This window comes from Etheostoma cragini, chromosome 4 (assembly GCF_013103735.1).
Source record: "Etheostoma cragini isolate CJK2018 chromosome 4, CSU_Ecrag_1.0, whole genome shotgun sequence".
In the NCBI taxonomy this organism is placed as follows: domain Eukaryota; kingdom Metazoa; phylum Chordata; class Actinopteri; order Perciformes; family Percidae; genus Etheostoma; species Etheostoma cragini.
Genome location: NC_048410.1, coordinates 4,438,778 through 4,464,186, shown reverse-complemented (window position 1 = coordinate 4,464,186; position 25,409 = coordinate 4,438,778). Strand labels below are relative to the sequence as shown.

Genomic DNA, 25,409 nt, shown 5'->3' with positions numbered 1-25,409 from the left:
ATTGTGAGCCCACTGTGCATTGCTGTCAGCTTCAAACTCGTTTTCCAATTGTATTGTTCCCGTTCTTGCAGATTTATAAAACTGCTGTTGAATCACAGGGTACACATCATCTAAATTCAATGTTTATGTTAAAAACCTTGGTGAAAAGGGCAACACAACCATAAGATTCTCCAAGGAACAACAAACAGGATATTTATGCCTCAAAGAGTCAGAAGTTATTGCCCTTAAGTCACTGCCGGGATACAGGGATGATTTCCATTTCAATTGCGGGCTCAATTTGGGATAACTCATGCATACAGAGGTAAGGCGAACAAAGAAAGTAGGAATAAAACTGACAATGTAGAGAATGGAATAGAGGAGCGCGGTATCATTGGCTTTGTGTCCCATGAAGGGTATTGTGTATGGCTGCTTGGATAAGGTTGCAAGGGGACCCCTGGGACATGGAAGTGAAGGGCACCAAGAATGAAGGAGGACACATGTGACAGGCAGGGGACACAGAGGACGTACCGGGACAGAAAACACGCCTCATACTATGATGCCATGATGCTGTATTTGCAAGTTCATTTAATGGAATGTCCATCATGGTTTCCCACATCCCAAATTGCTTCTTTTGTCCAAACAGCAGTCCAAAACCTCATTCAATTTACAGTCTTATAAAACAGAGCAGCAATTGATTCTCAAAATTTTTGAATCGATTCATTTCCACGCCAGAAATTTTGTTAATCCACAGAATTTGAACACATAACTATATGGAACTAGATTATATCGGTCACTATTTGGCCTTTCTATGTAATGATGGTGCCATGGTCATGAAATCGTAACAGTAAGACCAAAATTGTGAGTATCAAAAACTCTTAATTTACTGAAATACTTAATTTCTGATATAAGTTATAGGTTTACTAACTTTAGACTTTATTTTATCCATGCAAAGTTTTTTAATGGCATATTTTTCTCCTTCATGTATTTAAGAAGTTTACTTTTTTTGGGAAATAGAACAATGGGCTCTGTAGAGGAACAAGCTACAGCCACGCTAGCTTTAAGCTAAACAATGCATTGATAATCAAAGCTAACAATTTTGTGTTTTGTGACTATAATTTTTACTATGTTCAACACTAGCACTAGAGATTGCCATAATTTGTGCAGGTTTTTGGTCATGAACCAAATTATTGGACAAGGGAAGCTGTTGACCTGATGGTCCCGTTAGAAAAAGGAACCCCAAAAGTTAAAACAATTCATCCTGGATGCCTCCACCAAATGTGAATTGTTTGGAGACATGTCACCACAAATAAGAACCTCATAGTGGTGCTAGAAGTCAGGGGCTCAGGATCATTGGTAGGCGTGATCATCTGGGGACTACTAATGTTGCTATTTACAACTGTGCTTCCCTTGTAACTACATTCCAACATGTCTGCTGTAAAAAAGATCAAGTACAGTCAGGCAGCTCATTCTGCTCTCTGATTACTCATAGTACAAACTTTAGAAAATCACTGACCAGTGTTGTTTCAAAATGTCACACTAAACCATACATTCGTTTTGCATATTCAGAAAAAAATCCCGTCAAACAATAAATTGTGGTACCAAACAAATGTGTACTTGATCATTTGTGTGGGATAATATATATCCCTTGAGAGCTGTAGCAGTCTGTCTGGAAGTAGGTGAGTCAGTGTGACAGGGTAAGGGCAGCAGTGCCCTATGTCCACAGCCCCCCCCTTGGGACCTCATTACACTGTGTTGGGCTCTGTTGGGTACTGTAAGTGGACTGCTGGGAGTCCCAAGCCAGTGCAGCTCCATGTGTGTTGATTTGATGTGAACATGTGAGCCTGGTTTCTGCTCTGCATAGTAAGAAGCTGTTTACTGGCCCAGTGAGGCTCGGAGTCCAGCACAGCACTATCCTCCAAATGGAAGATTAGAGAGCAGATTAAGCATGGTTAGAATCATAAAACTAAGAGGATGTGTCAATTTGCTAAGTGGGCTAACACATGAGCAAGTATTATAATCCTTTTTAGTTTTCTGTTGCCACAGTTGCATGGATTCATTTGTACCGAATTGTCATTTATGATAGCGAGAACGTGCAGAGAACAAGTGACCTTTTCCTCCTAATGTGGATACAAGATTATATAGACCTTTATTCACAATATAAAACTTAAAAAGAGATAGCCTAGTCCTCAACATGGTTCTGTTATTGGCCATTAGGTACACCATTTTAGTATTTTGCTCCAAGGACATAGTGGCTGTTTTTAAGTGTCCGTCTTTTATGTAAATTCATCATAACTAAAATATTCAGGAGTTTTAATGTTGAGATAGTTTGTAAAAGTCTTTGCAGTTGTCCTTTAGGGTCCTCTTCATAGAGCCAGAACTCAGCATGTCTATTTCTTAATGTACTCACCCCTAGATACAGCAAATGTTGAGTGAAAGAATCTTGCCAAGCTGGTACGAATCCAAATTAATTCATCAGCTTGGGGGAGCTCCATTCTCCATTTTTACAAGTGTGACCCGCAGACCACCAGCTATGAACTACAGACCTTCTTGACCTCATTACTTTCTTACAGCTCCAGACTTTTTAGGTAAAACCGAGAATTCTTGCAGAGCACGTTTTTATGGCCTCATATCAGATTGCAAACAACCTCTTAAACATTTCTGTAACATTTTCTGCGGTGTACAGTGTAGTTCTAATGAGTATCAGGGGATGGTTTTACCGATTAAATGAAACCAGTTACAGGGTTTTATTCTGGTTAAGTTAAGTATTATTGTTGAGGATTCAAGAAAAAAGTGATTTTCTAAATTGCTAAACATTTTTGTCACAAACAGACTTATTTAAACACACGAGGGCTGTGGTAGGGGTAAATACTATCTAATTGCATTGTAATGCTGGCTTTCCTTAAGACAATTACAAGAGTGTAGTGCTCATTTTGAAATGCCATCCACTATAATTGGAATTATTTTCCTTTTAGAAAATAGCTTGTAAACACAGTAACACAGCTTTAAACTCCTTTTTAGGGGCTAGTGTACATTAGTACACAGAATACAATATATATTTACTTTGTTGGCTTAAATAGTTGCACTGTTAGACTGACCCAGTCTAAGTTCTTTCTACACGTTTGTCTTGAAATAGCATCCATGCCTTATTTTTTTACAGAAATACTGCTACAGGGGCTGCCATGATCCCAAGTGTAAGAAAACAGTTAGTTGTGTTTTATGAATTAGGTTTTTCTCCAAAACAGAACGACAATCACAGTCTGTCACAGAGGCCATGCATGATTAACAGCCAAATGCTAATTTACTAGGCTGGAAAATTGCAGTTATGTCTGGGCAAAGAAACATATGTTTATTTCCGATTAATCCTGTGAATATTGAAAGGACTTTATAGATAAAATATAGTGCCCTGCAGCACAGTAATGCGTTCTTTTGGCTTGCACATTCATCAATGTGGAATCCTATTATCTAGGTTTGCAATTGTATTGTCTGACAATGTTCTTTTAGGCAGACTTTGCACATTATTTTATGCTTAAAGAACAAATAGGAAGCAGAAAGACTGATCCTCAGCAGAAAGAATAAAATGGCAAAACAGCAGACATCTGTAGGCTATTGTAAGAATATGGATTCAATGTGGTTTGGGTTTACTACATTCTGCAGTAGTTCAGGCCCTGGTTCAGGTTCAAACAAAATCCACATTGGTCTAGGCCAAAAAATATAGCTCCATCCAAATCCCAAAGTGTGTGTGTACAGTATGCACAAACCCCACACTATTTCAGTGTGAGAGCTTTGCCAATTTGAAATGGTAGAAAGCCTTGGAGCAATGGCTTTGAGAAACAAAAACCGATCAATAGAGGTGATCCTAGAAAATCCTACTTTGACATCCTGAGTTTCAGTCTGGAAATGCTCCCATCAGTCTTCATGTGACAAATAACACAGGCATTTTTGCCTGGATAGATTCTCACTTCTCTGTGGCTTTCCGCTGACCCGTCCAGTTTCCTGAGGTGTGTCACAAGCTAGAGGCAGTGTGTCGTCTTGCCGGTAGAGACGTGAGGGTGGTCCTCCATTGTGTGCTTCCACTTCAGCACCGCAACTCCTTGAGATACGGTAGTGTAGGCAGCGCGTTGTCTTAACCATTGACATTTGCATTTAAATTGACTTCTTGCCGCCGTGATTTATTTTCTTGAGAGGGTGACAGAGTTTTGTTGGTGGCTTTGCCTCTAATTTTCTCGCAACTGCCACAAGTATGATAACATAAGCACTGTTATTATTCATTGAAATTCTAGTCTAACTTTATTTCATAGTGTGCTCTAGTATAGCCAAACACCAGCCACAGACCACTTGTGCCTCACAAGGTCTCTCAAAACAGGAGATTAAATTTTAGTCCATCATGCATGATGGATTTTCTTATGAATTAATTGTAGTTAAGAAAAAGTATGTTGTTGTATAGAAGAGAAACTACAGAATTGTGTTACTATGAATATTGAACATTTTACGCACATTTCTAGAACTAAAGTAAATGCCCCAACAGGGTTGTTGTTAACAGTATGGAGCTCGTTTGACACTCTGTTGCAGGTTGAATTGGAATGCATACTGACATTCTCACAAATTTTTATATGTGGTCCTATACTAAAATGGGTATCAGTATCCCCTGTAGCTCCAGTGGCACTAAAGGGGAATAAGACCTGTTTAGCGTATGTTTTCAAATATAGCTATTAATCAAACTCCCTTTCGAGTCCTTACAAAAATAAGTCAAACAAGAGACTGCCAGCTCTGCAGGGGTCATGATAATTTAGGGGGCCATGGGGCACATGGGATGACAGTTTGACACAGGATGTTTGCAGGGATCACCTCAGAAAGCATATATAATTGACACCATTAGCCTTGAGGTCTGTCAGTTTTCTGACAGCTGATGAATTCACGTGTGCCTTCCCTCCGCTACAGATAACAAATTCATACCTACTGTTTTTAGACCATTTTACACCTCAGTAATCCCTTTCTAACAACCACTCGCCCCAGCTGAGCCACAGTTTTCACCCCTAGTCATGGATTTGTGATTACCCTTTTCAGAGTGTGAAGTGGGCGAAGCACTGGCCAACACGCCGTCATGAAAGTCTGTCTACAAGTCTGATTCCCGCGGGCTGCGCATTCTTGTCTTCTTGTTGAACTGGTGCTGTATATGCCCCTTGGCTCTACTGTGCAGTGTAACTCACCTGCTGTTGAAACATTTGGACCATATCCCTGAGCACTGAGCAGTCCCTGGTTTGCCATTTGCAGCCAAACCAACGTAACAGATGGCTTTGCGTCTTCATGTAGTTCAGTGGAGGAGGTGTGGAGAGTTTGAAGGTTACTGGCAGGTCTTCTTCCGTTGTTCCGTGTCGAATGTCAGTACTAACACACGGGGGCCTTTTAATACTAGAGCCCCTCTTTTTCTTCACCACCTGCAGTGTGATGGGATTTTAGCTGGGGTCATAAGTGTGCCAGAAGCACTGCTATTAACCCTGCACATTGTGCCTTTCTACGAAGGGCAGTCCTCTGGCAGACACTTCCTCTGTTCATAAAAGAACAGACTGCATTCCTTCCAGCGAGCATGGACATACTTTGCTGGCTCTCAAAGAACCTTCACGCAGATTTCGCAACAGTGGACACTCTTTTCTTCCCACTTACACAACACTCATTTTTCAACCCTGTTTAGACCAAAGCTTCTCCTCCGTTTGGGTTGGTTTCAGCTATCTCAGTAATGAAGTAAACAAGATTCTTCCTTTCTATTCACTGCACGACCACAGTGTAAAGAACTATTCAAATAGAGTAACAGACAATGAGACTTCTCCAGTGTGTGTTGGAGTGTGTCTTAACTTCACAAAGAGAGATTGATGCTCAGTTTGTAAGTTGACAGAACATCACAGTGAAGAGAGGAGGATTTGTTTTTTACAGCAATCACAGCAGAACATCACAGCAGTGGTAAATTGACCGGCTGCATTGGGGAGATGTAAAGTAATTCAGGGGGTGCTGTTTGCAATTTTTATTTACACACTGTGTAAGCTATAACAACACTTGAGACAATTCTGTGCCATTTCTAATACTATGTAGACACCTCATTCACATTGATGTCACTCAAAAATTCTTAAAATGTCACAGTTATTTACTTATTTGTAAGTTAGTTACTTATCTGTAATTCCAGCACTCGCAACTCGTCAAATAGGCTACAGCAGTTGTGGCTCAGCGTCTAATACTGACGCACAACCCACCCTTTCGCGTTTGTTTAAGACCCCCCAGGCTTCGACTGCCGCTCTATGAGAACGTCAACGTCCGCTGGGATAAGTAGCACCAAAGTTGTTGTCAGGGTGGAGGGATGGGTCAAACAGACTCCGGACGTTCACCTAGGAGACCAACGTTTGTATCCTGCGTGAAACAAAAAGTCAACCTCCTTATTTGAACTCAAACCACAGTCTTTTCCTTAAAGTTGTTTTGTTGCCTAACCTTACCATTTCCTGCATGTTGCAATTTACGCCAAGCTGTTGTATGTGACAAGTTTGGCGTTTATGGTTTATTTGTTTATGGTCATTGATACTGGGTGGTGTTAGAGCTGTTATCTAAATTCTCTTCAAAACTAGGAAAAAGATTTAGAAAAATCTATTAGCTCTGGATCCTTCCACATCATTTTGTGAATGCATGCTTAAAATACACTGAACATGTGGTGTGAGGGATGGAAATCCATCTACTGTATAGTGACTGCAAGTTGATTCATATTGTATAGCTGGAGGAGCATGGTTTTGCTAGGGGTGTATATTGCCAGTGGAGTCACGTCTGTCTGTCTGTTTTCTGTAAATTGTGAAATGGGGGGCCAATACTGATGAAGCCAACCATAAGCAAAGCTCTAGGTGGGGGATTCCATTATAACTCTCAGCCTGAAAAGACCCCACACTGGCTCCAGTAGGAACCAGAGGGGGATTTGTTTTTTTCAATAAGTGGTAAAAAATGGTATCAAAGTGCCCCCCCCCCCACACACACACACACACACACAGAGTGGCTGATTTATAAGTGGGCACATTTCCAGTTTCCTGCTGCTGTGTTATAAAGCACAAGGTGGGGCCATTAAATGATGGCATAGCTTTTCTTCTCTGTCTCTGTCAGTAAACAGTACCCAGTTACAAGGTCGGGATTGGCCACTGCAGTCAGCTGCTTGGATTTTCTGAATTTGGAGATGTTTTTTTCTTTACTCTTTAAAACAAAGGATTTAAGTATCATGACATACAATGTAAAACATAAATATGAAAGAGAGAGAGAGAGAGAAAAAAGGTTTGATCAAAGCGGCATCTGCTTCAGTGCATTAAAGGATATTGTTCTGAGCCATTTGGTTTCTGTCGTGACCCAGTAAATGCAGCAAGACTACAATCTACAGAAAAGAACGTTGGAGAATCCTTCCCTGTCTGACCAGAGCCGGAGAGCTCTGGTGCCCAGAATGCAGAGCGCAGCAAGTCCACAGCCATCATCATTAGAGCTATGCTGCTGTGGACACTAATGGCTGTCCCCATTCTGCTGCCTCTGCACATTCAGAGGGCTCATCTGAGACTTCAGGGTGTGAACACGTGAATTAATTCAAGAGAGATGAAATCATGGTTCCTGTCCTTGCTTTAAAGCAGGCTGCAGGACCTAGAAACCTTTGTAGCGAATAACCACGAGTGCATTAGTGGTGACGTCCTCTTTCAACCACCCTCAAATCTGAAAGCAGGCTAATTGGAGAGTTTGTCCTCGTTTATCTTCATTTAAAGGCTGGAGAAGATGGCGGTGTTTACTCGTTTCAATATTGAGAAGGGGGGAGAAAACAAAGAGTGGTGGCAGTGTTAAACTGGGGGATGGGGCTGGTAAAACTGATGCGCTGTGGATGTGTTATTCCTGGACTCCTAATTGCTTTTTAAGATTTGAAATAGCCATATGAGCACCTTTTAAACAGATACTATTCTAGCATCAAAAGGTTGGGTAGGAAATATCTGCATGCATGTTTCATGAAGATTCATCACCTCTAGTTCTCCAGAAAGTGTTAAATGCAATATTTGAAAATCAATACAGGGTCATGACAAGGCACATTCATCAAGTGTGTTTATTTCTTCAATCTTTGTGAAAAGCATTACATGGCCATCTTTTTCCAATTACATGCAGAGGGGGGCATAGTCTAAACCCCTTTCTGTTGTTTTTGTAGTGGCAGTATAGATTTTCAGCCACCCAAATGAACTCTTTACGGAAGAGCCTGCAGTTGTTCTGCTTTGCCCTTTCCCTGGTTTTAGCCACACTGGTTCCATCTTTCAAATTTACACTTTACAAATCAATAAGCTTTCACAGTGATTTAACTCTCTGTGTCCCTTGAGAGCTTTTGGTCAATTGACTGTATATCATAGGTAGAATGAAATCTGTGTGGTTCCCTGTTGTCCTTGCCATTACACCGGCCGGTTAATAGATGTAATGGCATGAACTGTAACGTTTTCTTATGGCCTCATATATTTCTTTTGTTCAGTGTAAGCAGCTTAAAGGGTCTAACCAAACAGGATGCAAACATATAGTACTTGGTTTCTTCATAGTTTGGCTGGATTTATCAGGATTTTGCCTTGACATAGTGCATGATTTATATTTGACTTCTGAATCCAATGTGATACCGGCAAGTGGGCGTCATTAATGACGATTATGATCAATACTCATATTGCTGGAGATCGATCCCCCATATGGAGCAGAGGCTGGGATCCCTATTGCTGCTTTTTGGTTGTAGCATGACCAAAACTAGAACTCAATATAAAAAATATTCTAAGGGCAATATATCAGCTTGTGTTTCTTTATTTTTGATTATGAAAGAGTAGTGATAAAGAGCTGGGTATTTTACACCTAAAGAATTAACTTATTCTTTACGTTCTCATTTGTAATATGCTGCTCTGCCAACACATTTATTTTGATACCAGTCTGTCTTTGTCAAGCCAATATCCGCCAATAATATCAACCCGCTGCTTTATCAGCCTGGCTCTAATTTTAGTTTTTAATCTTATTACCCTGATTCCTGACCAATATGTGTAATCTCATTAATTTTATGGAAATGGGAAAACCAAACACACATAACTGCGCACACTGACAAAAGGCTTCAGTCAATTGTCCAAGGTAGCTTTGTTGGAGTTTAATCTTGCTAAATGTCCTCTCACATGCTTGTCCTTCATAGCGTTGCGTTTTACAAATGCCAAGATACAGATTAAATGTGTTTCTGGACATGCTCGGAGTTGGTATGAGGGTATTGAAATAATGAAGAAGGAACGTAGGTAGTTCCTCTTAAAAACACACATCGTTCCTTAGTCATCTGCTATCAACTGTCCAGATTTTACTTTGGGCTAAAAAACAGTATTGAATGTATTTATTGTAAAATAGAAAAATATACCAACATTTGTCCTAACCTAACAACAAAATTGAGAAAACCAGAGGGGTGAATCTAACAAGCACTTGTAAACCCAAGGTAACAACGCCTTGGGTTTATGAGTGCTTGTTAGATTGAGTAGGTTTTTAGTTCACTTGCATTTTAAGCAATTGTTTTTTTTTTCGATAACCTCATTCTGGATTAGCAGCTGAGTGCTCAGGCACTGCAGACAACTGGTGAGAGAGAATCAAAGCCGCCTTTTGAAAAGTGTACGCATGTTGCTAAGATGCACTGTACCAACCATTGTTCATCATTAGGCAGGACTGAGGAATATGGATTATGGATGATGTAGTCATTCTAAATGTAACACACAAAATGTTAACGGCTATGAGATGAAACGTAGGATGTCAGACAGGGAAGAGCGTGCCTCGGACTGACCAAAGGGCCTGCTGCGGCCACAGCATGAGATAGAATCAGATCAATTGAAGCCTCCGTTAATAGAGCCAACAACAGAGAGGAATTCTGCTCGGCCTATCACCAGCTTCCTAAAAAGGAACAAGGTGCAATCCGTCAAGCACGTTTGCCTTCATGACATGTTACATCTATCGGTATGTGAAGAAAGACAGAGTGCCAATTGAAGTGTTAATCTTAACTGTTTAGGGTCTGTGAAGGACTCATGTTTCTGTTGGCTACGTGGTCGATTTTGTCCTCTGCCACAGCTAGAATAGGTCACAAATGAAGCACGGTCTGCTCCATATTGACTTGTTCTATTTTATCTAAACCCCCTCCAGTCACAGAGCAACATTGTTGCGTGCAAACAACATTTAACATGCATTATTTGTATCTGTATTCCATGTTTCAAACTTTGACAGGCACTTTGTAAAGATGTTTAAAGCACAGGAAAAGGGTAAATATTTTTATTAAGGTCCAAATACAAATAATACATATAAGAATACACTTAAAATGTTTTCTCAGAAACTCTACTGTTAAATGTTCTCCCCATGCTGTCCCAACTTCAAAACAGAGCACTTCCTAAACCTCCCTTTAACAGAGTCTTTCAGGGAGGCACAGGAAGAGGAACAAATGCCTCTATTCATTAGCGTCCAAAATGCTAATGCCTTCGGCTCTTAACACGTTTATAAGGGTTCCCATGTCACGACATGGCATAGTCCGCCCTAATGGGGGCTGGGGACTGCATGAAAAAGGCAGACACATAACAGAACAAGAGAAATATGACAACAAGACTTCTGGTTTCCTGGGGAACTGGGCAGCTGAAGCTCTGGATTTTCCTTCTGGAAAATGCACGCAAACATGTTATGTCACACATGACGCATTTAAGGTTTCTTTTCTTCACAAAGACTTTGGTCACTGAAATCTCTGTTTGGAGCCAAACATGGACCCTGACAATTAAAGTTTTAAGCATTTTGGGGTTTTGTGTTTGTAACAGGTCACACATCAGTGTAGTCATAGTCTTTGTGGACTTGTTAATGGGAAAAGAAGTGACCGAGAGGTAGAGGTGGCCATTCCAGTGGATAATATTGAACTCCAGTAAGTATGTGTTCCCTTATGTAAGTGATGGCAATACAAGGTTCTTTTATTGGAGAAACTTTCTGCAAGCAAATAAATTAGGGGCAAGCAGGACTTAGTGATTGCTTGGGAAAGTAATTACTCCTTATCTGTATGGGTGCTGAAAGGCAGTCTGTAGAGCCAGGCTCCAGGCTCCAGGCCCCTTTCGGATTGATACTATGTCAACTGCTCAAAAGGTATTTCTTCATTGACATTCTGGTTCTATGTTTTATTGACCAGTTTGAATAATTAGACGTCAAACTTTTCTCTCAACTCGTAATTCCATTTTCAATATGTCATTTCATGATCCAAAGCATACAGCTGTTTCAAACAGATAAAAGGTTGGATTGACTTACCGATTTGAAATGTTTTGGGAGAAGCACTGGTATTGAATGAGTACTCAGTATCAGCAGATTATAATTGGAATTGGCAGAGGAAAACTTGGTTCAATGCGTCTCTATTTTTTGTAGTTCTTTATATTTTATATTCATGTTTCCCACCATGTCTAAAGGCTGCAGTTCAAAGCAGTCTTGTACAACAGTCAGTTTTTTTAAGTTTTCTGCCATGAACAAATGGACTGCTACTGCGCCATGTCAACAATCACTTACCACTGCTTAGTCAATGGTACGTCCTTATTGAAGACCCACCTTAGTTGTTATTGTTCCACAGTTCTTTTCTTATATAATAGTGAGTGCACACTGCATTTTCAGCATGACATCATTGACATTGCTTCTATTCTGTTGATAAATGCATCAAAAGACACAATTAGATTGAGGCTGCTAGCACTTCTGGTCACCTTTGTGTTGTTGATGCCTTTGGATGGCCTGTTCACCATGCATTGTGTTCAATCATTAGTTAACCTGATTATTCAGCTACCACATGGGGGGGGCAGCTGTGTACCCGGCTCGCCATCAGTCAACCTGTTCCTGGGATGTGGTTCAAACCACAAAACAAACCTATATTGCACCACTGTTTGAAGTAGCATTCAATACAATGCACCTTTTCTTTTCCAAGGCTATAGATACAGCAGCATGCGGACACTAATGATTTCATCTCCAGTTGCTTCCCTCACCCTGTGCCGTTGTAGTTTCGATTTTATGATTAAGCAAATTAGATTGTATCCCACTCAGTGCAGATGCTAGACTGCAGGTTAGAAGCTACAGTACTTGAATATATTTAGAAACCTGAGGACACTAGCCTCCCTTTGCTCTAACCACTTGATACCTCTTGAGACCTGAATTAACCCCCTCTTTGCTGAGTTTAAATGCAAAGCTTTTTACCGCTAATATCTCTCAACCTCCCAAAGCTTAACCCTTTTTGCAGCATGTAACATTGGAAATAAAATTCATATATTTTGCTTGGCTTTACCAGGGCTCCATAGCTCACATTTTTTTAATTTTCTTAATTCTTAAAGCGGGCTTCAACAAAATGAATGCTTGATAAATAGATACATGTAAGCTACAGTCAAGGTTGCCACTCATGACACACAATCTGGACCCAAATTGTACTGACTGGTCTACAGAGGGGTACCATAATCGTCTCCTCTCATGCTTTGTTAGTAAGCGATGACACGCAGCCCAGATATGTCTGGAGAGGTGGTGTTAAGTGCTAACAAGATGCTCATGCTATTTTGTGGATATTGAGGGGAAAACATTCTAAAAGTTTCTAATCATGTTTAGACATTGATCTGAGCCCTCTAATATTGAGCAATGATAGTAAATATTTTTTTTTTTTATTTTTTTATTTTTTATCTGTATGTAATTGGAATATAAAAAAACAGGCAGGTGGTTCTCCTCTATGTGACTTCCAGAAGAACAAACAGCAGACCTCCACCCACACACAGAAAACACAAAGCTATATTCTGTACTCAGGCAGAGCTTTTGATGTTAGCCTGACAAAGGCACAAACTCCAAAAAGACCCTTTCACTGAATTTTTCTAATGCCCTACGTGTCCTTTCAAGTTGTGAAAAGATAACTTTCAGGGAGTGCCTCGTGTTTCAGTTTGAAGCAGGGATTTGTTTCATTTGTTCGACCGTCCTTTCAAGCGGCACTGGTTCTTCAAAACAGTGAGAGCTTTAAGCTCTTGATTTGAGACACTCCACATCTGTCATAATAGTTTGATGTCGGGTGGATTTTTCTGCATACATTGCTACATTGTCCTGTGGTTACATTTCTGGTTGTATGATTTGTTTTCCTCATTTAAATCACAGCACTTTACCACTGGTGCTCATGGCAAACAGGTAAGGTAATGACGGAAATCAGACATTACCTAATCAATCATTATTACACACAACAAGAAACCTGTACCTGTTTTGCCCAAAGTCACTAGTTGCTGCTTTATGCTCATCCGTAAATGTCTCAGGTACTCTGTAATTTATTTAGCTGTCTTGATAAGACACTGAATAATTGATATGGATTTTATGTTTTATAAGCCACTATAACCCTGAGCCACATGTTACCCATGATGTGATTTTCCTGGAACATGAAGCATACAAATACCACTAGACTCTGATAAGCACAATCCATCAAGTAAAGCCAGAAGGGATTGCATGGTAGTACGGTTCCTGGTGTACTTAATAGAATTGTGCCTGTGGGCTACTACACCTTACGTGGGCTAATTGGCTATCAAGAGAGGCTCTGAGAAAAATAGGACTTCATGTTTCTCATCGTCAAAAATGAAAGACAACTATGAAATGTGTTGGTACTGTGTTGAATGGCAGGTTCATTTAGATGGACATATTTTAAAGCCAATATTGGAGAATCAAGGATGTCCCGGTGTTGCTAAGGCAAAGGAACATACAGACAATATTGTGAGGCCACACACACTGAAGTAGACCTTCTTTTTATGTGCTCAGTGAATGGCCGGGAGGATAAAGCTTGAAAAGTTGTGCAGCCAGCCAATTGATGAGCGTGTCTGTGTAAAAACACACACACACACACACACACACACACACACACACACACACAGAGAAGGCCTCGCCCTCAACACCCCCAACCCTCCTCACACACACACACACACACACACACACACACACACACACACACACACACACACACACACACACACACACACAAGCACACACACACACACACACACAAATACACTTTAATTCGTCTCAAATATATGTCTGTCTCCTCATCTCTTACTGTGCGTCCATGTGAGACGGATCCCACCGACATTTTCCACTGCAGGATTAAGTGTGTAGCGCGACGGGCTGCTCTGCCTCACTGCACCTAAAGGGCTGACCCCGACATGTGTGTGTAAAGAGGTGGCCAGCAGGACACTCCTTAAAAGGCAATAAGATCCTTACTGCTTATTATGAGTGGGTGTGCAACTAAATTATCTGACCTGCTTTTCCTTGTCATAGGACTATAGGCGGAAAAAAGCTTGTTTTCCGGATATAATTAATCCTACTTGTTGGCATAATAATATTGAGGAGAACATGCTGCTAGTGCTTTGAGTGTTCCCTGATGAACCCTGTTCTCTGACAGGTGGGCCGCTACTGATGGAGATCATCTTCTTATTTAGCTTCCTGCCTGCAGGAAGCTAAATAATATTAAATAACACCTGAGCCACCCTTTGTGGAGAAGGGAATTTGATTCAGGTTTGAGTGTGCGTCTGTGCAAGCAGGTTTGTGCATGTGTGAAGGTGTCTGTGTCTATGTTTGTGCACAAGGCTGTGTGTCTAAGCCAGGGTGTATCTGAAAGCAGAGCCAAGCCTGGTTACCATGCCTACACATCTTACTAACAGACAATGCATTTATCTTAATGAGTTCATTTTGAAGCTTATGTTTGCCTCTGTATTCTGTGTCAGCTGTGTACACACTCTTAACAGCTATAGAGTGGAGGCCTTTTCTATTGCTAAAAGTCACTTGGTTGAAATGGCTTATTGATTCTTGGGGGAAACATGATTAGATGAAGTTCAAACTGGACCCTTCATCTGAACTTCTCTACAGGAGAGAAGATAAAAAAAAGCCAAGCTAGTCTGCTTTTGTACAGCTTATGGTCTAATATTTTGTCTTTAATGTGGTTAAAATAATTACTGCTTTCTGTGTATTTTCATTTTTTAATATAGGTTGACACATATATGTTAACTTTCCAGGTTGAAACTTGAAACTCTTAATTATGGTTATTAGTCTTGAAGATTAAAATTATTTTAATGCACTTATTACAACTTTTTGAACTTCGATTGAATTATAAAGGCACACTTTCACTAACATGAAAATCTTCTGCAAATATGAATATTTGTAATTAAATCAAGAATATTTTCCGTGATGATTTATGAAGCCTTGTAAGAAACTGAAAGTTTGCCTAACACGACTGTTTGTACCAGTCGTGTCTGCCCGCTAACTGTAGGTGGTGTGCAGCCAAAGATGGAACAGACGTTGTTGTGCACATTGTGTTCAGTAGGTGTGCTAATCAGGAGTAGAGATCCCCTGATCAATGCCACCGTCACTGAGCGCACCATCTGTGTTGCTCTGATGGCCGGCAGTGTGGCTGAGAGAGCTGGATAACGGTGTGGTACAGTCTCTCTGCTGTGCTCTGTCCTCACACGGCTGCAGTCAGCTCTGCCTTCACACTCGCCTGTGAGAGGGCTGTTTTACTTGTCTTAAAAAACCTGGATCCACTTAGCTCGCAGACACTTCTTAAGCAATACCACTATTACAATATTAAACAATATAATATTTTGTAACAATATTTTGTAGATTTTTAGACAAACCACATAATGTATGCAGCCCCCTACGGAGTTTTATTTATTTATCTCTTTGTAGATATCTGTTGTTTGATCAGTCTCTCAGTAGTGTGCCATACTGAATCAATCCACTGTCAACGTGGGTCTGGCAATAATTGAGGAGACTGTTAAAGTGCCACGGATGGAGAATTGCACATAAGTGTGGGCAATTTCATTGCTGGAATTCAGTCTGTTTTTCATTTGCAGTCACAGGTCATAAACAATATACCAGTCACATTGTTGGCAGTAATGCACGGCTTCTGGCTGACTTCAAAAAGAGTTACAACTTGTTTGTCATTGAATTCCCAATCTGGGACATCAAATACATGTGTAAAGACGCACATGCAGCATGCATGCTGCAGTGAACGGCTCCACAAAGCATCAACCCAGGACAACTTTCCATCAAGGCCTAAGTAATCAGCATGAATATAGTGGCACCTGTTTCCATGACAACTTATAAAACCATTCACAGAAAATGTTTTTCGTATTGATTCAGCGCTCACAGACTAAAGCACGTGGTATCAGCCGACGGCAGGTTGGCCTGCTCCTATCGGCGGGTGCCAGGTTAGAGGCTTATTGACCGTTTTTGACAGACTGGGTAACAGACGACTTTTTTGTGAAATGGGCCGTGTGCCCAAAGTTCAATTAAAAGCGTCACACTGTGTGTAGTAAGCATATTTGCCAAATGGAATGGGAATGGGAAAAAGTGTAAATCAGTCTCCTTTCTACCTCAGCAATTTTGTTGTCTTTCAGGGATATTGATGACTCTATCTTAACTCTTTTTTATTTCTTTGTTTTCAAATGCTTTAACATTTGTCTCAACCTGACAGGTTGACAGATTTTGAGGTATCACATAAAACACAAAGCTACATTTTGAGGTTTTAATAGGGTCATGAAGTGTGGAGGTAGCCACCTGCATTTTTCTTTCTGTGTGTTTAAAGCCGACAGCGGGGGAGCAACACGGCTTTAGTTTTGAATGGGCCTAGTGTTGTGTGTGCTTTCCTCGTTTTCGTCCTCCTCTTGCCCAAGGCGGGTCAAGAGAGCATTATTTTAATACCATTGACACATTACTACAGAAGACCTCCATCTTGTAGTGGTCAGATAACACGTAGTGATTGCTGCTTGAGGGAGATTAGAGTTGTGTCATAAATTAAAGATGTTGTAAATCTTTTCAGAGGATTATCTCATTGTAAATTGAATTTTGGAAGGCCTCGTCCTCAAGTGAGGTCAGAGTGTATGCCCCAATCCATATTTGACTGGCAAATGTGACCAATCACACATCAGGTATTTGTGAAGCACTGTGACAGCAGAAAATAAGCCAGTTGTATGAGTTTTTTGAGTCGCACAATCTGCTTACTTTTTGACACTGACTTGTTTTATGGCATTTTAATAATTGGTTCAAAGTGTGAATAAATGTTTGCCTTCTTGCCTCTGTAAGTCATGTCCAAATCAGTGAATCAACTGGGCTGGAAATGTGAATGAGCAAGGGGAGCCGAGAGAAACGGGAAGAGGCTTTCCCCGGGGCAGTGCCCAGGACAATGTCAGGTTTGTCTGGCCCGAGTGCATGAACACTAAGCTTTTCGGAACTGGCAGCTGGCCCCGGTACCTACCCATCTCCCCCGGCTTCCAGAGCTGTCCAGCCCCGGCGCACTAAGCATTTGTGCAAAGTTCATAAGGCTTCCCTCTGTTTGTGTGGCCACAATGGCAGCTCCATCCTGTTGTAGCTCAAAGAGTGCTTATGGGATGTAAGGACCTTGCACTGGCGCTGCTGAGACGTGTGAGTGTTCTCAGTTTCTGACTTTGGCTGACTGCTCTCATCATGAAAAGACCAGTGTCCCCCCCCCCCCCCCCCCCCCCCCCCCCCCCCCCCCCCACCCCCCACCTCCCAACAGCTCCGAATCTCAGCCTCCAGTATCAGCATTTCCTCATGTTCTCCGTTTGCCTTTTTAACCCAATTTGCTAAATGTAAACCTCAAGCTAGGTAGATAGCTTGAGATAGTCCATTGTTTGAATTAAATAGCGAGCAAAGAAAGCAACATCTCTAAGTTAAATCAAGATGATTTATATTTGCATACAATATTACAGAAAAGGCAGGCAGTGCACTATGCATGTAATTAGTCCTTGTCGCTGAATACATATTTACATTTTAGATTTAAATTGCTGATAACAAGCTGGTAAATGACTATATACATGTGTCAAATCCTTTCAAGGTACAAATTCTCACCTCCACCATTTCCCAACTGTCAGCATTTGTGAGGCCCGAGTGATAATAACCTTATTTGTGGCTGCAAGTTCCATGGAAGCAGCCATGCTTTTGGTTGGATTTCTGCTGCGGTTACGACCCACATCAGCATAATTCAAGCATGACCCTCCTCCCCCCTTTCATTTTCTGCCTTTCTCCCTGTTAAAACCCCAGTCCCAGACTACGGTCCACACCATACATCATCCAGACTTGGGGGTGCTTCCTCCCTTCCCCCTCGTGTGTGAGAGAGAAACTGCATTTTTTTCTTGGGCTGGTGGAAGGCCCTTATCGACAGTCTCAGCACTCTCTGTGCGCTGACCTTCTTCCTGACATGTATCCCAGCCTCTTCGCCTGGCCATCTATAAAGTCGTGGAGACGAGTCTCTGTTCACCAACGTGAAACAATCAGCTCCACTGGAATCCAGCCGCATACTAAAAATCACACTCAAATTAATTGATATTTCAATCCAATGTCTATGAAATAGGAAGAGTGAAGTGTTCTTCAATGCTCTAATAATACCGGGCAAATGCTGAGGGACAATCTTCAGCAGTATTAGCAATTAAGGAGATTGTCACTGGCTGACAAAAGAAGATTGCAGCAGCAGCAGCACTTAACAGATTTTCACACAGCAGGTGATCTGCGCTCCCACCTCGTGCTGTGTACTCTTGATATTTTTTCTTCTGTTGATAGTTGCAAATAAACACTTTTCAGTGGGACTTCAGGTGCGGCAAACATCTTTCACGACACTGAAGGGGGGGCAAGATGGAACTTGCATTCCTCCACTCTCCTTTGTACACAGCCGGTGAATAGCCTTTAGATCGGGCTTTGTGGGAGTGATTGTCAGTGGCTTAATGAGCGTCTTTGCCAAGCTAGAGGCTTTGGCAACATATGTGACTACAGTGCCTCAGTTCCTCGCAGTCTCCAGCTTGTTTGACACAACACAGAACCGGCTGAGCACTCTCCAATTTTCATATCTAGTTTCACCTAAAGCGAGGTTTCCTTTTCTTGTGGATGTGATTACCTGGAAAGGAATAGTTACTCCTCATGGGGACCAGAGCTGGGAATGAAGTATACTCTTGTAAGTATGCCGTAGTATCTAGGGACATCTGTAAAGCTGTTGCAGCAGATTTGGGTTTAGCATGTTTTGGTCTATCCACGTGCAGGAGACACTCCGGGAGAGGCAGTCAGTAGATTTTCTTTATACAAACGCAAACACACAACCATTAGCTGATGATTCACATTGTGCGTGGGTTGATTTTATTCTCGCTTTTGTGAATATATTGTGTAACGATCATGGCTTTAAAGCATATAGTACAACATCTTGCTATTACAGTTTTTTTGTGTATAAGTGAAGATGTCAAAAACGATGCCCTTGTTTCTGTCATCTGACACCAACCAGTGTTACTTTTAGAGAGTTTTGAACAAGCCAGAGCCCAACCCGCACTATGACTAAACAAAGTATTTTGTCATCATTTTGCAACAGTTCCACTCCAAGTAACTGGCACAGAAAAAATCAACAATTTAACTCAATGAAAATATTTACCTCATGAGACGTTCTTATTATTTACTAAGAAGTCCAACACACATCTGAGTGGTACTTGGATTGTGGAACATTCATAAGTGCTTCATGGGAAATATGTGACAAGTTCAAAGTACAACATGTACTATTTGCAGCCATCCATTATGTCATCCAATTGTGCTATTTTTTTAAGCAGTATGCAAAACATGTTAAAACTAAATAAATACAAAATTACACCAGCTGGCTACACCAGTTCATTGATCTGGATTAAAGCTCATGTTTTTGTTTCATGATTTATAGCAGGGCTGTTGGATTGAAGTGTATTTGTTTTGGCTAGGTGTACCTAATAAACCGGAAACTGAGTGTACATGTTTCTCACCTGGTGGCATTTGACCCAACTTAGATAAAAATGACTTTAAGTCATCAACACTTGTCTCTAGAAATGTCTAGGGCTGCAATTTAGGATTTTCCCTATCGATTAATCTGTTGATTATTTTCTCGATGAATTGATTTGTTGCTCTAGAAAATGTCAGAAAATAGTGAAACATGTTGACCAGTGATATCCAAAGCCCAAGATAACGTCCTCAAATGTCTTGTTTTGTCCTCAACTCAAAGATATTCGGTTGAATGTCATAGAGGTGTGAAGAAACTAGAAAATATTCACATTTAAGAAGCTATATTCAAAGAGTCTTAACTTTTTTTTATAAAAAGTGACTGAAACCAATTATTAAAGTAGTTGGCAAATGATTGAATAGTTGAGAAATAATTGTTTAAACAATCAGCTCTAGAAATGACTACATATTTATGGAATTAAACAGCCTTGAAATTGCTGCGACTAAAAGAAATATCACAGTTTTAAGACTGTATTGTGATTGAGTTATTAAGATTGGTTTGTTGTTGCTGTGTCTGTAGACCATCGGCATCCAATATGAATTGGGAGATTCTGCCTTGTCGTATTTTAAAGTCTTCAATCTTGAGTGTCTGGTCTTGGACTCATTGTCCCAACACAACCTCAGCTCGACCCTATTAAGTGATGGAGAGGCACAGGAACTGGGCCACATATCCGACAGCTGTGTCAAACAGCTTACCCACAGTAACACTGTCCAGATGCTCGGCTCTAGCACGGAACAGGAAATTCAAATGCTGAATTACAGTCAGCGGAGATGCTCTCGTTTCACAAGCTGAAATCATGATTTCTGCTGTATGTATACCAGAAACCTAAAGGGATTAAAAAATGGATGAAGCAGCAAATGCATTTCTGTAAAATTGTGGTTTCGCTGCTGCACTGCGTGTGCTGTAGGGACGTCAGAAATTTCTTGTTGGCAGAAATAAATGCCTTCAGGGTCTGACGGAGGTAAGGATTTAGGATATGAGAGCCATCGATCATGTCTTCGTGGCACAGTTTCGTCTGGGGAAATTGCCAGCATCAGTCAGACAAAGTGAATGAATGAGGAGTGGAGCAGGTTGTGTTAGTCCACACAAAATAATATTCCAGTCCCTGCAGTCCAACTTGTGAATTCATCTTTCTGCCGGCTACTCGGCGAGGATCACACTCTAATGTGATTATTGTCCCGGGCAAGGGGCACTCCTGCGGGACTTCAAAGAGAGCAGATCAGAGGGAAAATGAGAAAAAGCTGTGACGCACACAGGTGCAGTGCACTTTCTGAAACCTTTTATTTTTGCTTTAAACATATTAACAGGTTCAAAGTGAGGACTCTGACAGCACCTGGTATGTAGTTTTAGCCCACCGTAGCACATACATTCTGTAAGGTTTATTATCATGGCATGTGACGTGCTCTGGTGACCATTTAAGTGTTTTCATTCAGCATATAAATTATGCAGCAGACTAAATTTAAAAGAATTAAAAGTCATGAGTTGTGAGCTGTAGCAAAAATAATGGTTAGCTTTTATATGGAGATACTACTGTAGGTCGTATTCAGTACAGTTTCATGTCTGATTTTCCTCATTGTTCTGAGCAGAACATTATATTTCACAGAGACAAACAGCTTGCAGACACACAAAAGAGCAGCGAATCAGGTGCTGGGGGAGCATGCTTTGTTCATGGAAAAAAACGGAAAGCTTTTAGAGAAATGCCCATTACTGAAAAGACGAAAACCTCTAGTGGTTGAAAACCTCTTGCGTTGTTTGTTCTCTCATTTGTTTCAAGTGGACATCATACGTTCCCTTGTTGAAGATCATCCTGTTGTAGTACTGTATGTCATTACATCCGGCTCTGTGGGGTCACTGTTATATTGATGACGACAACTTTTGAACATTCCACCAAAACAAGTTCCTTCCTGAGGCTATTATGCAGAGGCTCTGTTGCTCCGTCTGGCAGTTAGCACTACCCAAGATGATTGTGATTGGTTTAAAGAAATGCCAATTAACCAGAGCACATTTTCCTTCCATCCATGTTGTGTGGACTGGCCAGACAATCCTCCTCAGCGCTGTGGACGAAGGTCTGGCAGTGTGTATCCCACTCTTCCCCTGGCGAGAAGGGGTTCATGTAGGGCCGTTCTTCATTAGTTCATATCGAACACAGGGGTCATAGACCCCACAGTTCATCTCTGCAGCTGGTCTATATCTCTCTACAACTGGGCCTCATTCCGCCACCGTCAGCCTCCTCCCTATTCCTCCTGTCAACCCTCTGCACAGCTCTCCAGCCCCCTCATCCAGCTTCAGCTACAGATGCCTGAAGTATTAATGGGGAGATAATTGAACTGCCATGCTTTCTGAAGTGCAGTAAAATCGAGCCAAATCTTAATTAGACAAGCATATTATCTAATATTGCTCCCACTTCCTAATCTCATTTAGCGTCTTGTTTCTGTTTTTTTTCCTGCTACTCATATTTTAATAATATATGAATTGCATGGCCAAGCCGGTAGAATACCGATTGTGTGAATCATTGTTGAAGGTTAGAGGACAATCTATTTCCAAATTCTGAAGAGCAAGTGGGGAAAACATAACCTCTGAACACAGATGGAAATTAATTTCAACATAAAAAAAGTTTTGCCACTCACAAAAGCTTTCAATTTTACTGAACGCTTTACACGGTGTCAGATTTGTAAGCTAAATGAGCAATTGATAGGACAAAACGAACAAAAGCATGGCCAAAGAAACGGCGCTCATTACACACATCAAAAGTGAGTCAATTGGCGCTTAATGTTAATCAGCTTGGCTTTTGTTTTAATTGCTCTTGAATGATCAAATAGGAATCAGTGTGGATCAGGATTGTGAGAGGGGAGTGGGGAGCTGCTGTCTTCTCGTCTCAGGTCTTTAACGAAGAGAATATTTTAATCCAGCCTGACAAGACGAAGATCTGCTTAATCCTATTACAGGCTCACACTTTAAACTACAGTAGGCCCACACTTGTCTGACTGTTTTCTTTGTGTGAGAGAGAAGCAGATGGTGCCAGCTGAAACGCCTACTGTAATGAACTTTGAATGGTTGCACTTGTACCCCACCCCGTTACTAAACAACACATCCACAAGTGTGGAGAATGCTCAGGAAAACAGCTTCTTGTTGTTGTACTTCTTTTTTAAATTTTACTCATCCTTACAGTGTGTGTGTGTGTGTGTGTGTGTGTGTGTGTGTGTCTGTGTGTCTGTGTGTTTGTTTGTGGGTCAAAGTTAAGGTGTTGTGCTACAACAGATGGCTAACCATAGGATTACAGAAACAGACGGAGCTTGCCAATTGTTGTGTAGAAGTGTGCCAAAGTGGAAGCTGCGATCAGAGTAGCAGTATACAATAGTTTAAGGAAAGACAAAAGTCTAAAGAGAGAATTGAGTAGGGCCACGTGATATTAACATTATGAATACCATTTGGCATGGGCAGGTTACTTTTTCAAAGCATACCAAGGTTTTAAAACGACAAGTGTCACAAGTTTTGTGAGCTGTTTTTAATGAGTTGTCAAGGGCAAAAAGTGCGGTTTAGGAGTCCCTCTCCCTGCCAATGTGTAGTTTGTTCTAAAATAAAATACATCGTGTCCATTGTGGAAAATATTTAGTTCTTTTTTTACCCAGAGATTTCCAAATAATAAACTTTAAAGCTGTAGTTGCAATACCCGCAATACCGTAAACTCGTGATATTTTTGCTGTGGATTATCATACCGTCAGAATCTCATACCGGGCCATGCCTAATCACCGTCAAACATTTTCTTAATTAGAAAAATTTAACATATTACATTATTAACAACATCAAACTCGCAGAGACGGAGTTACAAACTGTATTTCTAACCAACTGTATGGCATTTCTTAAAAAAAGTGAAAAACTGAAAGCCCAGTTCTCCAAATACATAGATCATGGTTAGTTTAGTCAGCTAAACACACAACATGCAGTTGTTGTGGTAACAAAAGTTGTATATGATAGAAATGAACACTTCCTCTTAGGAATCTCCTTCTGTACTCCGGTAGCTCTTAAATGGAACGAACTGTTAAAAACAAAACAAGAAGACATCAGTGGATTGGGAATTCTTTTACTACTTAAAGCCCCATTTAAAAACTCAGTGGAAGAGACAGTTCCTATTGGGGCTCGCCAGCAAAGGTCCAACATGACACTGGAACGGTACTGTGTGCTTTCGCTTCATTAACATATGTTTTACTATTTTTATGGCAAATTACATCGTGCCGTCGGAAATGGGGGATTTAACTGATATAAAACTGACCCACAATACAAGCTTCCTGGGTGTAAACACTTAACACTGGGATTAATGTTTTTAGACTGGCAACATAGAGAGAAACATTAGAATCAACATAAATCATAATTTAATTTTTTACATTGATGTATATCAATAATGATGCTATAAAAAAAAGATCAAGATACATTTTTGCCTGTCCAGCATTAAAGGGGAATTCCAGTAAGTGTGAGAAAGTTGGAATGAGAGTTTGCTGTGTTGGAGTACAGAAAGCGGAGCTTTGTTTATCTAAACAATTCTGAATTGTGCCAACAAAATGTAATGCTACACGTCAAACAGCTTTCATATAGCTTAGGTAGATCATTTACCGTTGGATACAGACAGGCTGAAGTTGTGGCAATAGTGCTAACGGTAGGCCTACGTTGATGGTTCATAAGTTCCCCATAGGATTACATTACAGTCTGGTTCGCTGCTGTCGGCTGTAGCGCTCTCGCTTAATACTAGACCACTTTCAAAAATTGTTTTTCACTTAGACACTTAGTCACTTAGACACAAAAAACTTGGGATAATAGGGTCCATAATAGAAATACCGAAATTCCTCTGTACGTTGAAGCTTTTATCTCATTGTGTAGCTCATGACAGGATTTGGAAAATTTGTAAATTTGAAAACTGGCTGGGTAGCTCTTTACTGTGGCAAAGGCATTAATGATGATGGGAAAAATTAGGTTACAATGCCTTTGTACCACACTGGTCTACATTCGAAAGAGATTTGGTGTTGTTTTCAAGGGGAAAGTTTGTCAGAAAGTGCTCTACATCCGTCACTCAGAGAGAGCTTTAAAGTACAAAGGCATATTTCATTTGGCCTAAAAGTCTTCGGTTTCCTCTCCATGCCTCCTCCATCACACAGCTTCTGTCCCCTCTGAGCCTCGCCTGAGGAAGGTTAGGGTTCATAATAGCCTTCACACAGTGAACAGCTTTTAACCTCCTACCAGTTTCATCAATCTCAGGCTGGTCTGATCGCTGCTGAAATGGGCGGGGATTCCAGACTGCCGTCTGTAAATCAAGCGAGCTTGAGGGGGCCCTCTTGTGCGCATCATATAGGTCCAATAGTCACCATACCCCATGAATGTAGACATCATGACCCGCAGCAGTTAAGCCCCAAAAGTGGAACTCCCTCAACCAGATGGCCATGCTGGTTTTCAATAAATGTTTAACGAGGGGAGAACAAATTAAATCGGATGGCAAATGATCAAGCACAGTTTGAACAATGTAATCCATCTGAGGTGGTATAAGGTTGGGAAAGTATTTTTGCAAGCGCAATAGGACAATGAGAAAACATTGTCTTGTGGGGATTGT

At 40.9% G+C, this 25,409-nt stretch overlaps 1 protein-coding gene across 20 annotated transcripts in view; it reads left to right on the top strand.

The window, feature by feature from the left end:
* The window catches only part of chl1b (cell adhesion molecule L1-like b), a 66,800-nt gene that overhangs the window by 5,680 nt on the left and 35,711 nt on the right, over nt 1-25,409 (top strand). For 2 of the 20 annotated variants that reach the window (XM_034869565.1, XM_034869562.1), the window contains exon 1: nt 18,745-18,979. The exons of 17 other annotated variants lie outside the window; for them this stretch is intronic. The gene's annotated coding sequence lies outside the window, so the exon portion shown is untranslated. Of the gene's footprint in view, nt 1-16,089; nt 16,100-18,744; nt 18,980-24,988; nt 24,993-25,409 lie in introns of those variants that run through there. One more of the 20 variants, XM_034869563.1, reaches the window with a different exon arrangement.